Source organism: Anabrus simplex, chromosome 5, assembly GCF_040414725.1.
Source record: "Anabrus simplex isolate iqAnaSimp1 chromosome 5, ASM4041472v1, whole genome shotgun sequence".
Lineage (NCBI taxonomy): Eukaryota > Metazoa > Arthropoda > Insecta > Orthoptera > Tettigoniidae > Anabrus > Anabrus simplex.
Genome location: NC_090269.1, coordinates 337,481,005 through 337,502,323, shown reverse-complemented (window position 1 = coordinate 337,502,323; position 21,319 = coordinate 337,481,005).

Genomic DNA, 21,319 nt, shown 5'->3' with positions numbered 1-21,319 from the left:
TCATTTAGTTTTCAAATCCGAAGGAATTAAAATAATACGTTTATATGGTACGAACACAAACAAACACACAATGCATATTCCAATTACAGTAACCAAAACACGCTGACCGTCACAATATTAAGAAATAATCTCGTCCCTAGGACCAAATAATTTACAGCTCAAGCGTCCGTCGTAGGCCTACTTATAAGCCCATTCCACGTTAAGAAACCAGTATTGCTCTTATGGGCCTACAAGGAGTGAACACACTCCCTCTGAGACAACAATAATTCCTTTAAGGGATATTATACTGTACTTTGTAATGTATTACGAAAGATAGATAAAAAGGACGAGGTATGTTTGCCCGTGAGTTATTTTTTAACTACATAACATTTTATTTTTCATAAATACATTTGTAGGGAGGAAGCACAATGGCGGGAACAGCCATCGCCTCGTTGCCTTCCTTCATTTTCCTTCTTTTGTGTTGCTCTGGTACAAGCCTCGTGTAGTCCCTCACTCTGTGAACCGCGTCGGCAGCTCACTTCTGTAGTGGTCATCTACAGTTTATTTGTTGTGTGTGTGTTTTAGGCTTTAAATCGGTGTGTAATTGTGTTGAGTGAGAGTTACGCGATAGGTCTACTTGTGTGATTTCCTTCTTTAACATTAATACTGTGATCTTTTGTAGAGTCATCTACAGTATTTATTTTCTGAGTATTTTCTAGCCTTTATTGTGTGGAGTAATTAAATGCAATTACATGCAGCCCTCACCCCTCGAGCCCATAAACTATTTGTCTATTTTCTCCCCCAATTTGCTTTACACTTCAATGCTGAGGTTTTTTGTGTGGCATAGTTTACCTCTGATTCTATCCAAACAAAAGTAGCCCCTGTAAACCACCCTACCCTCCAGTCCATAAACATAATTTGTAGCTTAGTTTCTTCCACTTTTTGTCTTGAACTTAAATACTGAATTTCAGAAATTTATGTGCCGCCATTTTCCCACGATGGTGTTGAGCAGAGCCGTTAGATATGGCAACCCGGTTGTCATAAGAGCAATGCTGTTTTCTTAACATGGAATGAACATTACTGCTGTCTTTGTTATCGCATCTTCGCTGACTACTGGGTTATCAGAACTGGCTAATTACTTCAAAAGCCTTGTTGATTGTTGCGAGTGGCAGCAAGGGATGGCTATTATTGTAACAGGTCGGGAAACCCGCATTCTTTTAGAAATAACTACCGTACTCCTATTGACGAAAGAAGCTCTGCACTACGACGGCCTAAGTTTGGAATAACCCCTGTAATACAAATAATACTGTGTTGTGTGCTGTAGCTTTATCAATATGTAAAATCACTCTCCAGCTATTGAAGTAAGAAACAGTCATGGCCCCCCACCCCCACCCCGCGGAGTCCTTATTGCCGCCACTGGATAAGCTTGAAACAGATCAATGAAAGTAATACATTTGTTCTAGCCCACACCAGAAGACATACAGTACTGTAAATAGTAGATATCACCAGCAAAGGTATTTATTTATTTTGCATCTCAGTGAAGTCCGTGGCGTGCCTTGACCACCTCCTCGATCTCTTTGTACGCGGTGCCCGGCCGGACGCTGTGTAGTACACTCATGTTCATATAATCTGGAAAAACTAGAAAGAACAGAGACAGGACGTTTATATCCACAGGATATATGCATTAGTATGTTCTGAAGAAATGATTAGCATTTGAACCATGCCACCTCTCAGGTTCAAGGTCTGCATCGATATCTCGGCGCACCACCACCGACTGGCAAAATGTGCCTGCGGCTCTCGTTGTCGCTATAAACTGAAGGTAATGGATAAGTGTGACTTGAGCAGAAGTTAGGATGCCTCGCAAACGTATGAGAGTTCCGTACCGTGAAATGAGTGAGTTTGAAAGAGGGCGCATTATTGGCATGAGAGAACGTGATGCACCCATCCGGGAAATTGCTGCTCGTGCAGGACAAAGTTTATCCGCAGTGCAATGGGTGTGTGCAGAATGGTTCAAAGAAGGCCGTAGAACACAACGAGATGAGTCTGGTAGCACTTCCCCCCCCCCCCCCACAGAAAATCGCCACACCTCATCCGAATGGCATTGTAGGACGAGATCTGTCCTCCTCGGCTCTGGAGCAACAGTGTAACACATATCACACTATCATGAGTGACAGTCCGTCGCCATTTATTACGGTCTGGGTTACCGCCACGTACCAAGAATTTTCGGAAATTTTGAGGTTAGTTACCGCCACGTCGTCCACTTCTCTGCCTACCTTTGACTAATGTGCATGAACATGGTAGACTGCAATGGTGTATGGAACGACGTCACTGGGGACAGGAATGGTAGCAGATAGTGTTTTCGGGCGAATCCAGGTTCTGTTTGTTTGAAAATGATAGCCGCATTTTGGTTCGCCGCAGACATGGGAAGAGGCATCACACTGAGTGCATTCGCACAAGACATACAGCGCCAAACTCAAGGCCTTTTGGTGTGGGGTGCTATTGGGTAGAACCACAAATCACAGTTGATGCGTGTCCAGGGCACTGTGACCAGTTTGACCTATGTGAATGACATCCTACGACACAGTCTAGCTTGAGCAACCAGAGTGAGGACGTGCTGTGTGGTGCGTGCCATGAAATATGGTGGGAGTAGAACAGTGTTCGGCCGCAACTGGGAGGTGGCAACGGAGGTTAGGGAAGAATTCAATGAGAAGTTTGGAGAGGAAGGAAGATCTGGGAAAGATGGGAAAGGTGGTGTTGGTGGCAGCGGTGATAGCAGCGCTTCTGGTTATTGGGGGTGGGGGTGGAATTAAACCCCGGCCCGAATACCAGTGGCAGATTCAGCTGGGAAGAAATAGAGTTGCTAAGAGAGAAAGTACAAAACCCACAGTAGAAGAGGCAGTGCTGAAACTGAAGAAAGAAGCTAAGGTCAGCAACCAGGAAAGGATGAAGAAATGCATATTTATATATGGTATTCGCGAAGAAGCAAAAGAAGGCAAGTGGACATAATTTACAAAGTGGTCGAGGTCATCCACAACAAGATGAAAATAAATTTCAGTGGAGTGGACACAGAGTATGCCGGAAGGGTGGGTAGAACGAAAGAACGTAAACCAATCAGAGTGAAGTTACTATAGTCCTTAACGGCCATATAGTGATAAAGAATGCGAGCAATTTACAAGGACAAAAGATTGGGTAAAGAGAGATATGGACAGAGAAGAGAGTGAGAATGTGAAAACTTTGAAACTTTGAAGAAGCTTCTAGAGAGGGCCAGACACCAAGAGTTGAAAGCCGACATAAGGGGGCAAGAGCTAGTGGTGTCAAATGGAAGATGGGTTTGAGTGTGGCCAGTGTCAAAACTGAAAGCAATGGAAGAGAATTACAAGAGGGAGGAGGACTTGGCGACAAGGCAAGATGAAGGATACAGAGCGAGTGGTGGAACCAGCTGAGGCAAGAGAGCTCAACCCAGGGGAAGGTGGGCAGCGCAGTGCGGGAATGGAAACGAGGAGTCCGAAGCTGATGGTGGAGGGAGAGTCTCAAGAAACTGCAAGTGAAGAGTGCAGTGGACAAGTGAATAACAAAGGTGGAGGTGTGAGAGGTGAGGCGAAAGGAAGAGAAATCATTTTTTTGCTTGTGGTTTTACATCGCACCGACACAGACATGTCTTACGGCGACGATGGGAGAGGGAAGGCCTAGGAGTTGGAAGAAAGCGGCCGTGGCCTTAATTAAGGTACAGCCCCAGCATTTGCCTGGTGTGAAAATGGGAAACCACGGAAAACCATCTTCAGGGCTGCCGACAGTGGGATTCGAACCCATTATCTCCCGGATGCAAGCTCACAGCCGCGCGCCTCTAACCGCACGGCCAACTCGCCCGGTAGAGAAATCGTTACAAAGGGGAAAGTATGAGTCTAAAAGACTTGTGGGGTAAAAGGAATAAAGGTACGGAGGAAAAAGAGGGAAGAGACAAAATACGTCAAAAAAGGAAGGAATGGAGTTAGAGGGCGAGAGGGCTAGGGTAACGAGAAGAAAAAATAAGGGAGGAAATGAGGAAGGGGGATGGAAAGTTATAGCAATATTGGTAAACAGGGTTTGTCAATATTGAGGGACTGTTAGGCAAATTAGGTATTAAAAAGTTTAAAGTAATGGAAAGCTTTGATATTGTGGCACTCTTAGAGACGTGGCTTGAACTAGGGAAGGAGATTATATGAGGGGAGGGTTAAGCATAAATCCAAAAGAAAGGAACGGAATAAGGAGAGATCGCCAGGAGGGATATTGGTGCTAATAAGAGAAGAGATTAGTGATCTAAAAGAGGATACTGAAAGTGAATTGGAAGAAGTAATCTGGATTAGATTTAAGAAGGGGAGGGGGGAAGAGAGAGTAAATAATGTAAGTTTAGCTTTTGTATATTGCCACCCCAAGAGCTCATTATAAGCAAATGATAAATTTTTCGAGGAACTATTGTTGAAAACTAGTAGGCCTATTATAAGGGGGAAGCTAGACGGTATGATGCTATTTGGGGATTGGAATGCGAGGAGAGGGGTCCAGAGTCCAATGCACAGTAAAAAAGATGGGAGGGAAATGAGGAAAAGTAGAAGTGAAGATAAAGTCAGTAATAGTTATGGCTACAAACTTTTAGATGTGTGCAGCGGGAAACATATTCTGAATGGTTGGAACGAGGGCGACAGGCAGGGGGAAATGATGTATGTTACATGGCAGGGAGGAAGTGTAATATAGTAATGTGGTCAGAATATATGTTAGAGTAAATCAAAAGGATGGAGGTAGGAGACTGGGTTAAATCACATCACTTTCTGGTCTGGGTGTTGGTAGAAAGAAGGGTGGGATGGATTAGAGGAAAGAGTTGAAAGGAAGTAAAGAGTTGGGGAGAAGATATGTTAAATATAAATGGTCAGAGAAAGCAAGTAGGGAATTAGAAGCCATAATAAAAGACGAGTTACAGTTAGTAAGGTGTGGTTGGGAGGTAACATTGACGGAAAACATTGATAGAGCAATGGACTTAATTATATACCCAATTAAAAGGATAGCTCAGATAGATTAGAGGCAAGAGAAACAGAAAGAGAGAACAGGAAGGGTGGTACAGTCAGGATTGTGAAGAATTGCAAAAAAGGGTTATAAGGGCCCTAAAAGAGTACAGGAAAAGTGGTGGGAGTGCAGAAAGAGTAGTTTTCTGTAATTTAAGTAAAGTATACAAAAAGGAAATTATGGAGAGGAAGAAATCATGGATGAAAGAACAAACAGAAGCTATACATAAGGAGTGCAGGATGAACCAAATTCAGGAAGTATGGGAGATAATAAACAAAATTAACAAGGGTGGGAGGAAATTTGAGAAATTGTATCGAGTACGATCAGTGGGTGAACTATTTTCGCAAATTACTTGGGGGGGGGGAGGAGAAATGGTATAGGGGAGAAGGAAAAAGTTGTTTGGAGATAGAGAGGTATCGATATTTGAAGTGGACAAAAGAATTTTAAGGAAGTACTGATAGTGATAGGGAAAATTATGAGCAGGTCAGCAGGGGGATGTAACGGTATTAACAATAGGTTTTGGAAATAAATATGTAAATATGGACAGATGACAGATAGCACAGTTAAGCTATTTAATAGGATCTTTGGTGGTGCTAAATACCCAAAGGAATGGAAGATGGGGATAATATGCCCAATCTACAAGAAAAAAGGGAATAAAAACATTCCGAATAATTACAGAGGGATAACCTCATTAGACTCACTAAGTAAGATTTACACATGAGTTTTAGCAAACAGATAAAGGGACTGGGCAGAAGAAAACTTGGTATTGTCAGTTTTCCAAGGTTTTAGGAAGAGAAAAAAGACATCAGACAATATCATGATAGTTGAAAAATACAAGAGTATGGAAAGAGGTAAAGTATATGTGGTAGCAATAGATTTTGAAAAAGCGTTAGACACAGTAAGCAGAACAGCGTTAGGAGAAAAACTGGGTAGGTTGGGGGTCTCTGGGAAGATGATTAGTGCAGTGGAGGCAATATATAAGGTTAGGTGCTGTGTTAAATTGGAGGCAAATACATTAAGATAGAATGTAAGATAGGTTTTTTTTTTTTTTGCTAGTTGCTTTACGTCACAACTGACAGTGGGGTTTGAACCTACTATCTCCCGAATACTGGATACTGGCCACACTTAAGATAGGTTTAAAACAGGGTTCCAAATTAACCCCAATACTGTTTATTTTATTCATTAACGATATTTTGGATGGACATGGGGGAAATAACTGCGGGGTGCCGGTTCTAAATGAGATAGATATTCCAGGACTGATCTTTGCGGACGTGATTCTGTTGACTTTAACTGAAGGTGGGATGCAGCAAAGTCCACATGCGGTGTCGGATTATGCAAAGAAATGGGCCTTGAAAATTAACGGGAATAAATCTAAGATGATTGTAATGCAGAAATAGAATAAGTAAATAAGTTAGAATACCTAGGAGTGCTTTTAAACAGAAGAGGGACTTGGGATGACCAAATAGAGAAATGTGGAAGGGGATGGCAATCCTAGCAATAGTAAAAAAATTAGTGGCAAAATTTCTGGGAATAAGTTACAAAACTTTTAGGTTAGTTAGGTCAGTAGTATTAAGTAGAGCAATGTATGGAGCTGAAGTATGGGGTCTGGAGGAGAAGAGGGTTATACCAGAACAAATCATGAGGAAATTTGGTAAGGCGGTGATGAGTCTCCCTCAATGCACTCCGAATGCTGGGGTGGTATTAATGTGCGGGGGATACTGAGGTAGTGTGTATAAAAAGAGTAATCAAATATTGGATGGGTTTGAAAAGAGGGGATGGACGGGGGCTTCAGGCGGCGTACGAACAACAAAGGAAAAGCATGTATGAGGGGTGCTGGCTAGCGAAAATTAAACTATACCTTGAGAGGATGGGGATGGGGGTACGTGTGGGAAGAGGTATGGAGCAAGAATGATACTAGAGGTCAGAGAGTGCTTACAAGGAGGATTAGAGATATTAAAAAACAGAGAATGTTGCAGGAATGCAACGTTAGAGGATTTCTTAGTGTTTTTAATAAGGAAAAGGAAGTGACAGTTTTAAATATTCGGAATGTAGATAGACTGAAGAAAGGAGGTTTACTGTGGTGGCTTATGGGGTTGTATAAGAATAAGGGGTGGATAAAGGGTAAGGATAAGTCACTATGCATATTATGTGGGATAAAGTGTAATGATCTACGCTTAACAAGTAATTGTAAAGACACGGGACAGGTAAGAAATAAACTTTTGAGTGCCAACAAGCGGGAGTTATTAGAACAAGGGGGTGAATAAATATCTTAGGGTGGGTGGCCAAAGAACAGGAAAAAGGAGGGGAATTAAACAGGTATTTATATGTGGTAAGGAGAATATGTGAATTAAAGTTCTTGGCTGACGTAGGAGAATAGATCAGGTAGGAAGTGTTTATAGTATGTTAACAGTGTGCCAGCTGACTAAGTCAAGCTGAAGATAATAGTGACGGTGGCCTTATTAGGAGTCGTGTATAATCAATCGATTAGTGAAGATACGCACAGCCCTAGGAGCTAACTCAAGATGGAAAGAGAGGGATGGAAGGCTAGACTTCTTTTAGTAACATGAGCTGATAGTGAGTGTGGTTGTTAATTAGTAATTAAGTAGGGTTAGAGGGCAGGGGAGGCAGTACACAACCGAGGGAGGGCGGGCCTATCCCAAATGTTTGGGGTAGTGTCAGCAAATGCAGCAGGGAAAATGTTGAGATAGAAGAGAGGGATGGGGGCACATGGGGAGCAGGATTTCCGCTAACACGTGTCCTGCTGAAATATGGAATGGTGAGACATTAGCGACTGACAGCTGTAAGGGTATGTGGGGGGTCTTTCTTTTGGGCCTCATGAGAAAGGGCCAAGCTGGGAGGGAGGCTTATTTTCTCACCAGGGGGGAAAACACGACCGGGCAGTAGTTGTAGGGGTGGCCCTTGCATGTGGACTGGTTTTCTGCCCGTGTGAGGAGTCACAAGTTACAGTATGGAGTTAAGTTAGATTTAGGGGTGGGCTTACATGTGGTCTGGCTTTCTGTCCATGTAAGAAGCCACACAGTAGTGTTAGTTTGTTAAGGTGGGTGACGTCTCGCATGTGGTCTGGTTTTCCACTCATGTGAGGAGTCACATACTAGGTATATAGGGATTGTGTCTCGCATGCGAGATTGGTTATCCGCTTATGTCAGAGAGGCCACACATCAGTGTTTGTGTTTGTATTCTGGTTAAAATTGTTTAGTTTATTGATTTTGGGAACATGTAATTTGGGTGAAAAGCCTGTAATGTTTGATGTTTAAATAAATAAATGACAACCTACGACCCGTAGCAATACCCTTCCTGCACAACCCAGACGCCAAATTTCAGCAGGACAATGCGCAACCACATGTTGCTACACATGCCTTATTGCTGTCACAGGATGTCAAGACTGTTGCCCTGGTCAGCCCAATCACCGGACTGGTCGCCAATCAAAAATGTGTCGGATATGGTGAAACGACGGGTGCAGCACTGTGACCCAGTGCCAACCTCCAAAGATGAACTGTGGAACTAGGTGAATGCAACATGGATGGCTATACCCTTAGACGCCATTCACGCCTTGATACGCGTCGATGCCATCACGCATGGAACAAGTTATCAGTACCCATGGAGGGCCCAGTGCCTACTAGGCAACAGGACACATGCTGAACCTAGGTGACTGAAATGCTACTTGTTTCTGCAGAACATACTAATGAACATATCCTGTAAATATTAACTTCCTATCTCTGGTCTTTCACGGTGTTCTGTTTTTATGAACATGAGTGTACCTTCGCCACTTTTCCATGCTACTCGGTGATAAGTTTCACGGCCCTTTCCTCCGGGATGCACCCGTTATGGTTAGCTACGGTCTTGAACTAGATTTGGAACGTCACCCATGTGGTGCTTCCGTGGAAGCGCGGTTCTTTCACTTTTGCTAGGATGGTACTGCTATCGCAGCTAGTAGGCCTCGTTCTGATTTCTACAGCAGTTATCCTTCTCTATAGTTCACTTATCTCTTGCCTCAAGTCTTGAACACCAGACTCAATATGAGGTATTGCCTGGAAATTACACCTCAACGTTCGAACACTTCGCTCACGTCCTACATAATGTCACTTTTTAATTCTACATCAAGAACGTGCATCTCCTCCTCCAAATGTATCGTCCACCTATAAGTTTGTTTAACTTTGCTTTAATCTCGTCCTTGGCCTGAACTTAAGTTCATCGTGGTTAGCTTTAAGCTTTACTCTAATTCATACACAATAGCTTTACACTCCGTTTTAAGTTCATCCTGAATAAGTTCATACAGCTTATCTCGAAGGGCCAGGAAGCTAGACTCCATCTCGTCAATTATTCTAGAAACGTCCTCATAATAAACAGGCTTACCTAATTAATCCCATTTCTGACACCGAATGTGGGGAGTTATCAGGGTCCTTAAAATACAAATCACTACTCAGAGAGGTAGCATGTTTTACTATCCATTAAATTTATTAAACTACTGTTTACAGTTATTTACAAGTTCACTCGCGTTTAATATTTCCACTCGACACTGTTATTAATAGCACACACTCAAATTCACCACTCTTGTTCTACAACATGGCCTCCGCAGTGAAGTGTCCTTCCAGATCAGTTTATATCACAATTAACAAGCCTCGTTGAACTCCGCATAGCCGTCCGACGGACTCGCTCCCGATGAGACTCCCGACCGTCTGCTGAAGTTCACCCGCGACTGACGCACTTACTGGCTTCCACCAGCTGCTCACTTTATATACGTCCGCAGAAGATTTTAATAGTTTCTACTTTCAGATCATTCTGGGTGCCTGCTTCCAGCTTCTTCTAGGAGCTTCCATATCGTAAACCTCAATAATTCGCCGGAGCTATTGCTCTGTTCACTGCTGGCCCCATCCGCATTTTCGCCTCTCGCCGACATCGCCTTCTGCAGGCTCGCCCTTCACCACTACAGTATTTCTCCGAGAGGCAGGAGGGGATCGGCTCACAGGGCCTGCATCTTTCCTGGTGGGCCTATTGTAGCTTATGATCATGGTTATCATTCCGTAGTGTCAATGCGAATGCAGACTAATTATGGTCCAAACGAAATGCCTACATAACAATACTGTTACATGACCCAGCGACAGATCAACCGTGTATCTTCTAATTAAGACTACATTGCTTTATCCAGAGGACACCGGTAGTGGTATTTCTTCTTTCGCAAGGCACTGCTCCCAGGGTTCCCAAGATATGCCCAGAGACTTCATATTCAATATGACAATACCCACAATAGGTTCAGACTTGGAACCACTCGAGTTTGAATTCAGAAAAACATTTCCACAACCAAAGCTGTACAGACTATCAGGACTTCTCGCCCATTTGTTTCCAATAATTATTTGTTTGAAAAATATAACTTTAGAGTTATGAAGTCAGCCAACCAACTCTACAAACTATACGGCTACAAAAAATGGGCGCATTCCTCTTTGTTCATATACCTATCACAAAGTAAAACACATGTATCAAAGTTACCTCATAGCTTTTGAATATGATGATCAAAAAAGAATTCACAGACAAAATATCACTCTTTGATCATTAGATGCAAGCTTCTACATACTATTATGACAATAAGATATGAAATCGAATGGGTGTGATGTTCGAATTCACTGTGATAATTGATCACTATCTGCATTGCTTATTGTGTACAGTGAATATCAGAGATGGGGAGTTGTTTTGTGTTCAAAATACTATTCTCATTCTAAATATTGTTTTTGTAAAGAATTGATATTTAAACATTAGTTTCATATGTTAAGTTAAATCTTGCATTTTATCACAATATGACTAAATTGTAACAGACAGTTCATAATACTAAACTTGGGTAGATATAACAAATAGAACCTTTTTAGACTACTGATTAAAATCAATCTACCCCAAACGACATCCATCCGTCCATCCATCCAATCTGCAAAATAAAATCTTTCACCGGACTCAATTGGTGGCATTAATGAGCGCTCTTACCTCCTCACAAGTTCTTCATCACTTGCAGATATGACTACAGGAACAGCTCAGATTCTAATTTGTTATGAAATTAAAGACTGGTAAAAGGGTAGGATGTCATTTATTGAAATAAAAATCAATCAAATAAAATTTAAATTGGATTGATGAACGCATTGACTTTTTAAAAATTATTATTTATGGCCATGTCTTCTTACAATGGTACCTGAGGGGCAAAGAACAAGGAAAGCCATCGTGACTGAAACTCACTTTCTCAAAACAAGCAGGATAATTATCTGAAAGCCTATATGTCAACTTCCACTGTCAACCGTGGGCTGTTTCATGTGATTCTGGAAAGTATAGCTCCCAAGACTCGAGCTCCAGACGTTCTCTTAATTGTTAAGGCAGCTCACTAACTTCAACGTCGTACAGGACCATGGGGAGCCACCTGAGTCCTTAATCGAATCAGACTGATCTCCAATGTCATATGGATTGACTGTCATAAATACTAAATAAAAGTTACCAGGGCTAATGCCCAAAGGATAAGTTGTATAGATTAACTATTGGATTTAAGATCCCAAATAAAAGTTAACTGTATTATCATGCAAAATAAACAAGTTAAACAATGAATCATTAATTATCTAACAAATGCTCAGTACACCTGTCAACAAGAAAACTCCAATAAAACAATTAAAAGTTAATTATTTGGAAGTGTGGCTTCCACAACAAATGTAAAAATGAAATTACTTTCAGGTTTAACACCCACTCGACACTTGGGTGAAAGTTTACAACTTTCACCATTACGTTTAACAAATTTAATAATTAACAGTAAGTTTAAGATATGAAATCGAATGGGTGTGATGTTTGAATTCAGTGTGATAATTGATCACTATCTACATTGCTTATTGTATACAGTGAATATCACTCTTCATTTTTAAATTGCTTCATTCCTTGGTGAATTGTCCACAACTCCTTGCAAAAATTAACGTGCATGTACCAGACAGACGCACAAGGTTCAAGAATGCATTGTCTACAAATTGGCGTAGAACTAACTACGCATTCAATGGGCCAATTGAACGAATGTCAAGATCTCTAAACAAAGTGGATATTGATGTATTTAACTGCTCATTGTCAAAATTGAGAAATCACTTACATGATCTCCAGAATTGACTATTACTTTCCTGTGATTACTTGTAATATAACCTGTGTATATATCTGTACATATTTTTCTACTTATACTCCATTGAACTTTCTTTTTAGTGTGTTTTGTTTTATTTAGGGCCTGTACTACGACAGCCAGATAAAAGTGCGGTATAAATTTATTTGGCAGTTTGGACATTTATCTGGAAGTTCGCTTGTAACCGCGTACTACGACTTTCGTTTATGTGCAATCTGGGAAAATATTCTCGAGTATAGCTATGCCGAAGTTGGAGAGGCTGTTAGCGCTCTTATCTGGGACTTAGCTCTTATCGGGGACGCAACTGTAAAGAATCAAGATGGCTACTCATGAAGATGAATCTACATCTGCATGATGCTGTGCGAAATTAAGTTGTCACAATGTAATTTATGTATATATTTATAAAGTATGTCATGCTTCCTGTCCAGCTATCACAAAATTCTTAAAAATTTTCCAAGCTAGTAAGTTGTTGCTACTGAGTATATCAGTAGTAGACAAGCAGTCAACCGCAAGCTTCATGGGTAGCCGTGGTCGTTAGGGCATCAAAGTTTGCTGTTGAGCAGTTTTTCGTGCATTCGAGTCCCAATAGTCTAACATACTTTTACCTTGTAAATGGTAGTCAGTAGGGTACTAGAGGTGATAGTACACATTTCCTAATCATTAAAATGCGTGTCAAGAGCGTGGGTTCTATTCCAGATCTATCCGTGACGCACATATGGAGTAAAGGTATACGACGTTGTTCATGGTGATTCGTCCGTCGAATGAGGATGTTAAGGAGGCTATATTTCTTTTACTTCATAACAACTTGTTACAAAAGTATTTACGCTAAAGTGAAATAAATGCTTGCCAGTTACTATTCTCACATTGTATTGAAAAGAAAGAAACTAACTACTTATTCAATGAGCAAACAATAAATTGAATTAATAATAAAATTAATGATCCCACGCTGCATCAGTGGCATTAATTACGAGTATAAACTTTACTTTCATCGTAACGCACAACCTCGTAAATAGTACTAGACAAAAAAATGTTACATAACCGGAATCTTAACTTTCGTGTCCAGGTTACATTTTCAGTCTTTTTATTTTCTATAACAGTTTCAGTTTCGTTATACAGTTAATTTATTTTAACATTTCTTTGTATGTGTATATTTCAGTCCTAGTTCTGTTTTTGACCTGAACTTCCACATTATAGCTTAATAAGAGTCTGATATTGGATTCTAGTAATACAATTTCAAAAGGAATAGGGCTGAACAAACACGTATACCACCGCGCTAAATTTCGCTATATTTTCAGTAACCTTATTACCAACTCAATAAAAATGTTACTACATCTTCCGCATTACAATCCCACCGTTAAAATCCATTGGTAGTACACAAGAAAATATTTAACTTCCGAGTTTGCAAAACTGCAGCCTACGTATCTGGTTGTTTATCTGACAGTTGTAGTACAGGCCCTTATTCTTCTCTACTGTTATGTAAAATGGTATTACCGTTAATAAAGTATTATTATTATTATTATTATGAATGTCCTCAATAAGCACAACATATAAAAAAGAAAATGATGGTTTCCTGAGAGTTTAATTAGAACAAAGAAGCTTCGTTTGGTTTATTACTTTCAATGATAGGTTAAATCACATGACTATCACTTGTCTGCAGCAACCTGAAAGAGAAACATGTGCTTATACAAATATTTTACTATCTTAGTTGTTCTTAAGTTACTATATAAACTAAAAATTCTTATGCCTTTCGTATTTACACATGTGGACAACGTTGAACAAACACCTCAAACGTCAACAAACTCTTAAATAAAATAAATAGGACACGCAATGATGCTCGCACGTCATCGAACCACGGTTACAATGCACCAATCACCCACTTTATATGACGGCGCATGATGACAAATCAGCTAAACTGTAGCAGTTCCCAATTCTCATGAGGAAAGCGCCCAGTCGCCCCATTTTGGATATCAACCAACAACCTACAGTATCGCAGCAGAAGCCTACTCCCATGACATGATAATAGTGCCTGCCTGACCACAAAAGCTCCCATCAATTCATTGATAACTGCAGAATCGCTGCATCGCTACCTGCGAAAGCATCAACAACAATAAAATCAAACTAACTCATCCTATAAAACACAAATTATCTACACCTTTACTGTCACTGATCCTAATTACAAAAGAGGTTCGAATAAGGAATAACAAACTTTTCAATTTCTATGTAATCATTTGTTTCTAGCATTGAGAAAATGAAATCTCTACCCAGTACAGAATACACAATCAGCCCTCTCTAAGTCTGAACATAATGGCCTGTGCCGGCTGGCTATCTTTCACTCAACCCTTTCCTTATACCTGCTAATCGACCCACTCCAAATACAAGCCAAAAGAACCATGTTACTGGACACTCAAAGGAAACAACGTCCAACACATTCCAATGGCTGGAAGAAGCAATATTTGCATTATATATGGATGTAATAATTAGACAGCAAAGTAGATCAAAGTCTTTGTACAGATTTCGAAAAAATAAAGAAATGTACGTATGAATTTAAAAGTAAGGTTAGATTTCCATACCTTCACACAATTTCAGTTTTTATAGAAACTTACAACAGTGGAAAATTATGAGCTTGGTAGTAGTAGTAACAGCAGCAGCAGCAGCAGCAGTAGTAGTAGTAGCAGTAGTAGTAGCTGCATGGATGTATATAAAATACTCATGCATTTTTTCTGTTACATAAAACAGCATAGAATTATGGATATGTTTTTGGGCTTACAAGACAAGAGAGCGTGCTATAACATGTTATAACATGTAACAACATGTAACAAAGAGCAACATATAAATGCCACTACTGACCTAGTATACACAGATGATGAAGAATGGTTGCAACGATTACAATGGTATTGGGAAATTCATGACTTATTCTAGAGACCCCTAACCCAAAAACATATCCATGTTAATATGGTATTTGCATAATGCATATGTACAGTGCACTACCGATAATTTGCTTTGTGGTTAATTCGCGGCTCTCGGAGAGTTATTTTTTAAAGTATTAATTCTTACACCCACTAATTATCACGCTGAGTAAAATTATCTCTGCCTAGTTTAAAAGAATTTTAATGCGATGCATGGAGACAAAATCATTGATATTTGAGGAGACTGGGCTTTGTTTCTCTATGATGTAGCAGTAGGCCTATATACACACTGCTGCCAGAATGCTGCCAACTTGGAAACATTCGAGCATGTTCCTGCGCATGGCACAGCACAGATTTCCATAATCTTGGAAGCAGAGACAATGAAAGAGGAATGCACTCAAAATTTACCTTCCCTTTCCCCACAGCCCAAGGTCGCTGAACTGTAAGCCAAGTGAAGGGTAGGTGTGCCGGCAGCGAGTGAAGAGTGAACGCAGTGTGGAAGTCTTTTCGAAGTTTCGAGTAAGTCAGTAGTAAGAGTTTGCAATATGAGTGGTCGAAAAATGAAATATAAAAGGTTAATTGTCAGTGAAAAACTTAAAGACTGGAGAAAGGCGAGGCGTCATCAAAGTTAGCCTGTGAGTTTGGTGTGGGTGAAACAACAGTGAGAGACATGAAGAAGCAAAATGAAATCCTCATCAAATTTTCTGCTAATTGTAATCGTTCATTGTCCCGGAAATCAATGAGAACATCGGACTAAGCAAATCTAGACTAAGCCATGATACAGTGGTTTAATCAAAAACAAGTGGAAGGTATTCCTGTGTCCAGCCCAATGTGTGCTATGGAAGCAAAACATTTTCACGATGCTCTTGGCTTAGAAGGTGATTTTAAAGCATCTTCTGTGTGGCTTATGCGGTTTAAAATACACTACGGAATACGAGAAATTGCTATTCACGGTGAGCGTCTCAGCGCAGACGCGGGTGCTGCTGAAACGTTCGTACAGGAATTTCAATCGTTCATTGAAAAAGAACAGTTTGACCTTAGACAACTTTACAATGCAGATGAAACAAAGTTGTATTGGAAATGTTTACCGTCCTAAACATTAGTGATGCAACAAGAACAGCAAGCCCCAGGCCGCAAAACATCCAAGGAAAGAATAACCATTATGGCGTGTGCAAGTGGTGATCATAAATTAAAATTATTAGCGATAGGGAAATCCAGAAAACCACGTTGTTTTAAACGAAAGAATTTACCTTTGCAGTACTACCATCAAAAGGCAGCGTAGATGGACACACAGATATTTAAGGACTGGTTTCATAATCATTTTGTGAAACAAGTGACGGCCCACCTAATTAAGCAGTCACTGCCAATCAAAGCAGTGGTCTTGATTGACAATGCACCTCCTCATCCACACAAAAGTGAACTTAAAGAAGGTGATATTTACGTGAAATACCTTCCCCCTAATGCAACTTCTATTCTCCAACCTATGGACTAAGGTGTTATTGCTGCTTTAAAGAAGAACTCCATGTCATCTCTGTTACAGCAATTGGTTGAGGAAGGCATCAATATTCCAACATTTTGAAAGGACTTCAGTTTGTCGGATGCTCTTCATGCAGTCAATAAGTCATGGGAAAAAATTACCGCTACTATGCTCGCACAATCATGGAAATCTGTTCTAGGTGAAGAGCAAGCATTTGCTGGCTTCAGTGACGATGATATTTCGAATGGCAACATAGTCTTGCTATGATGATATCATTACTGAAAAACCTGGATGAATGCCAAGATGCAGAAGAAAGTGACATTATTGAGTGCTTAGACATCGATAAGGACGATTATGGTTTCAGACATGAAAGTGAGGAGGATATTGTATGGAATTTGACAGTTGGTGAGGAAGACGAAGGTTCAGATGATATCGAGTGCGGGAGTGATGCAACGGAAACTCTGAACGTTTCCCACAGCCAAGCTAGTGTCTCTATAGACACACTTAACTCTTACATAGAAAATACAGATGAATTTTTACTTTCAGATAAGGTTTTCTTGAGAAATGCATGATCCAAAATAAGAAAAAATGAACAACCATCTAAGAAACAAAAAGTGACGACTGATTTTTTTCATTAGATACGAATGTTGGCATAATCCACATGGCATTTTGCAATTTTTCTCTAGTGTGTCTTACAATACAATGTGAAGAGTTATAATTATTTTCTGCTTGTTCATAAAATACACTGACTGACAGAGCAAATGCAACACCAAGAAGGAGTGGTTCGAAAGGGATGAAAGTTGGGGAAAAAACAGAGACGGCACGGACGAATAACTGATGTTTATTTCAAACCGATATGCAGGTTACACAATGCGCACGGCATCGACTCAGTAGGATGTAGGACCACCGCGAGCGGCGATGCACGCAGAAACACGTCGAGGTACAGAGTCAATAAGAGTGCGGATGGTGTCCTGAGGGATGGTTCTCCATTCTCTGTCAACCATTTGCCACAGTTGGTCGTCCGTACGAGGCTGGGGCAGAGTTTGCAAACGGCGTCCAATGAGATCCCACACGTGTTCGATTGGTGAGAGATCCGGAGAGTACGCTGGCCACGGAAGCATCTGTACACCTCGTAGAGCCTGTTGGGAGATGCGAGCAGTGTGTGGGCGGGCATTATCCTGCTGAAACAGAGCATTGGGCAGTCCCTGAAGGTACGGGAGTGCCACCGGCCGCAGCACATGCTGCACGTAGCGGTGGGCATTTAACGTGCCTTGAATACGCATTAGAGGTGACGTGGAATCATACGCAATGGCGCCCCAAACCATGATGCCGCGTTGTCTAGCGGTAGGGCACTCCACAGTTACTGCCGGATTTGACCTTTCTCCACGCCGACGCCACACTCGTCTGCGGTGACTATCACTGACAGAACAGAAGCGTGACTCATCGGAGAACACGACGTTCCGCCATTCCCTCATCCAAGTCGCTCTAGCCCGGCACCCGGCACCATGCCAGGCGTGCACGTCTATGCTGTGGAGTCAATGGTAGTCTTCTGAGCGGACGCCGGGAGTGCAGGCCTCCTTCAACCAATCGACGGGAAATTGTTGTGGTCGATATTGGAACAGCCAGGGTGTCTTGCACATGCTGAAGAATGGCGGTTGACGTGGCGTGCGGGGCGGCCACCGCTTGGCGGCGGATGCGCCGATCCTCGCGTGGTGACGTCACTCGGGCTGCACCTGGACCCCTTGCACGTGCTACATGTCCCTGCGCCAACCATCTTCGCCACAGGCGCTGCACCGTGGACACATCCCTATGGGTATCGGCTGCGATTTGACGAAGCGACCAACCTGCCCTTCTCAGCCCGATCACCATACCCCTCGTAAAGTCGTCTGTCTGCTGGAAATGCCTCTGTTGACGGCGGCCTGGCATTCTTAGCTATACACGTGTCCTGTGGCACACGACAACACGTTCTACAATGACTGTCGGCTGAGAAATCACGGTACGAAGTGGGCCATTCGCCAACGCCGTGTCCCATTTATCGTTCGCTACGTGCGCAGCACAGCGGCGCATTTCACATCATGAGCATACCTCAGTGACGTCAGTCTACCCTGCAACTGGCATAAAGTTCTGACCACTCCTTCTTGGTGTTGCATTTGCTCTGTCAGTCAGTGTACATTTCATTATTTTAACCTATGGTTTTGTTTTTACCAGGCTTAAAAATGACTGCGGGAATTCGCAGTTTTCGATAATTTGCGGAAGTGCGTGCATTAATTACCGCAAATTATCAGGAGTGCACTGTAATACGCATAATTGTCACTGACTGTTATTTATACAAAGAAAAGTGTATGCAGGCCTAAATTAATTAAATGTAACTGTGGTTGGATGGCATATAGGTGTATGTAGCCTATAATTATTCTTTTAATGTTTAATTTGCAGAAAAAATATACGCGAGTTATTTTTAAATGTAGGCTTATATAGTTGTCACTTTTCACGTCTGATCCTAAAACTGCACATGGTAACACATACAGTGCATAAGTCTTGTTTGTATACCCCACTTAGCAGATATAATGTTCTCATAATTTCTAAATAGTACATAACCAATGCACGAGACTTGGATAAGTGATTGCACAAGGTGTTGAGAACTTGATGTTAGTGATCAAAAGTCTCGGTACATCATTTTAAAAGAATAGGAGTGAAATATGTTGTGTAGTGGCCTATTTGCTTGCAACAGTCTTGTCTGTACACGTTCACTACCTAGTATTTGCTCGCGGACACTCCTAGCTAGCTGGTGTTTATTTGTGCTGTGCTGGTGTGTTTAGTTTCACAGTTAGTGCACCAGGCCAAGTGTTACATAATGGATAAAAGAACAGAGTTAAGTGACTAATTAAAAAAATATAATTGTACCTCTCGGATTGCAAGGGTATTCTCTGCGTGAAATTGGGCGCAAAGTAAATAAACTGCATTCCACAATACACTATGTATTGAAAAAATTCAGATATAGAGCAGCCACAAAAAATTTGCCAAGAAAAGCAAAAGAAAAGATATTGAATAGGCAAGACAAATGTTACACTTTGAAACAAGTAAAACGAATCCACAGTTAAGTGAGCCTAAGATCCGCATAATGGTGGAAGTACGAAGTCAGACAATTCGCAGGGTATTGTGGAAATATGATTATCACGGTAGATAACCACGGAAAAGGCCGTTTGTCACTAAGCCAGAATTAAATTTTGCAGAGAGTATGAAAACAAGGATTGTACATTCTGGAACAAAGTTATTTGGTCAAATGAGACCAAAATATCTCTATATGGCTCAGATGGAAACAGTTATGTATGGAGAAAAGTAAATACAGCCAATAAACCTGCAAATACGCTACCCACCATAAAACATAGAGGTGGATCAATTATGATTAGGGGGTACATGTCACCTTGTGGAGTGGGGAAGTCGAAATCATCAATGGCATCATAGACAGATGGGGTTATTTAAACATTTTAAAGAACAATGTCAAAGAGAGTGCAGTAAAAATGCAGTTGGGGTTTTGCTTAATCTTTCAACAAGACAATGACCCCAAGCACACAGCTGATATTTGCAAGCAGTGGCAGATATGGAATGTACTTGAACCCCACAGAACATTTGTGGGTCGATCTAAAAAGACGGGTTTATGCAAGGAAACCTCAATCACTACAGCAGTTAAGAAGTATAGTCAACGAAGAATGGGGTAAAACTGACCCAAAAAGATGTGAGAAAATGGTTCATTCCATGCAGCGAAGGTGCAAGGCACTTTTCAAGGCCAGAGGATACTCACCGGGGTATAAAATTCAAAGTAACAAGTGTTTATGAAAGAACTTTTCATTTTCTTCTGTTAGTGCACGATGAAACAACCGGTTTTGGTGCATTGCTTGTATTTGTGTTGAATTTTATGATCACAGATCTGTTTTTTTATTATTTACATTGTTTATTAGTGTATCTATTACGACATGGGCAATAAAATACCCTACAATACAATAATTGTATACAAAAGTTTAACTGTTACTTTGTTGCAATAAGTTGTTGTACAAACAAGACTGCTATGCACTGTATATGTGGAAGTGGTTTTGGTCTGGCTGTAGGCCTAAAATGAATGTCACTTTACATGCCTAATCCCATAACTAATAAAATGATAGAACCCGAGATAACATAAAAGTATATTTTTTGTATTGCTAAAAAATCTTATTTTAATGATGGTAGAAATACAAAGGAAAATGTAATTAACCTCTGTCATAATAACAATACCAAGAGAACGTCAAGATATAACTTTTTTAAAAATTAAGTATGAGTTTATTGTGAACTTCCTTTGTCCACTGTCTGGAAAATATAATGTTTTGATACAATTCATATACAGTGTATACAAAAGAAAATAACTTTTTACCATTTGCTGATAACTAATAGCACTGTCTATAATGTCCAGTAACACTAAGAAACATGTATTTTCTTAATCAATCATTACGGTAAAAACAGATTTTCATCTTTCATAAATACCTAATATTTCCAGGAGCTCAATGGAGTAACGGTCTATCCCATACTTTGGCCAAAAGTGATTTATATGCAGAAATTAATCCATTTCTGCTAGTATTTGAAAGTTTATAGTTATTTTTCTTCACAAGGTACAAATCTATCCCAAATTTGCAAAGCACAGAATTATATACTCGCTGCTCTAGCACTCAATAGCTTGTGTTTCACACAGTAGGAATAGCACAGCAGATGTGTGTACAGTAGAACCTCGATAATTCGAAATCGGTTAATTCA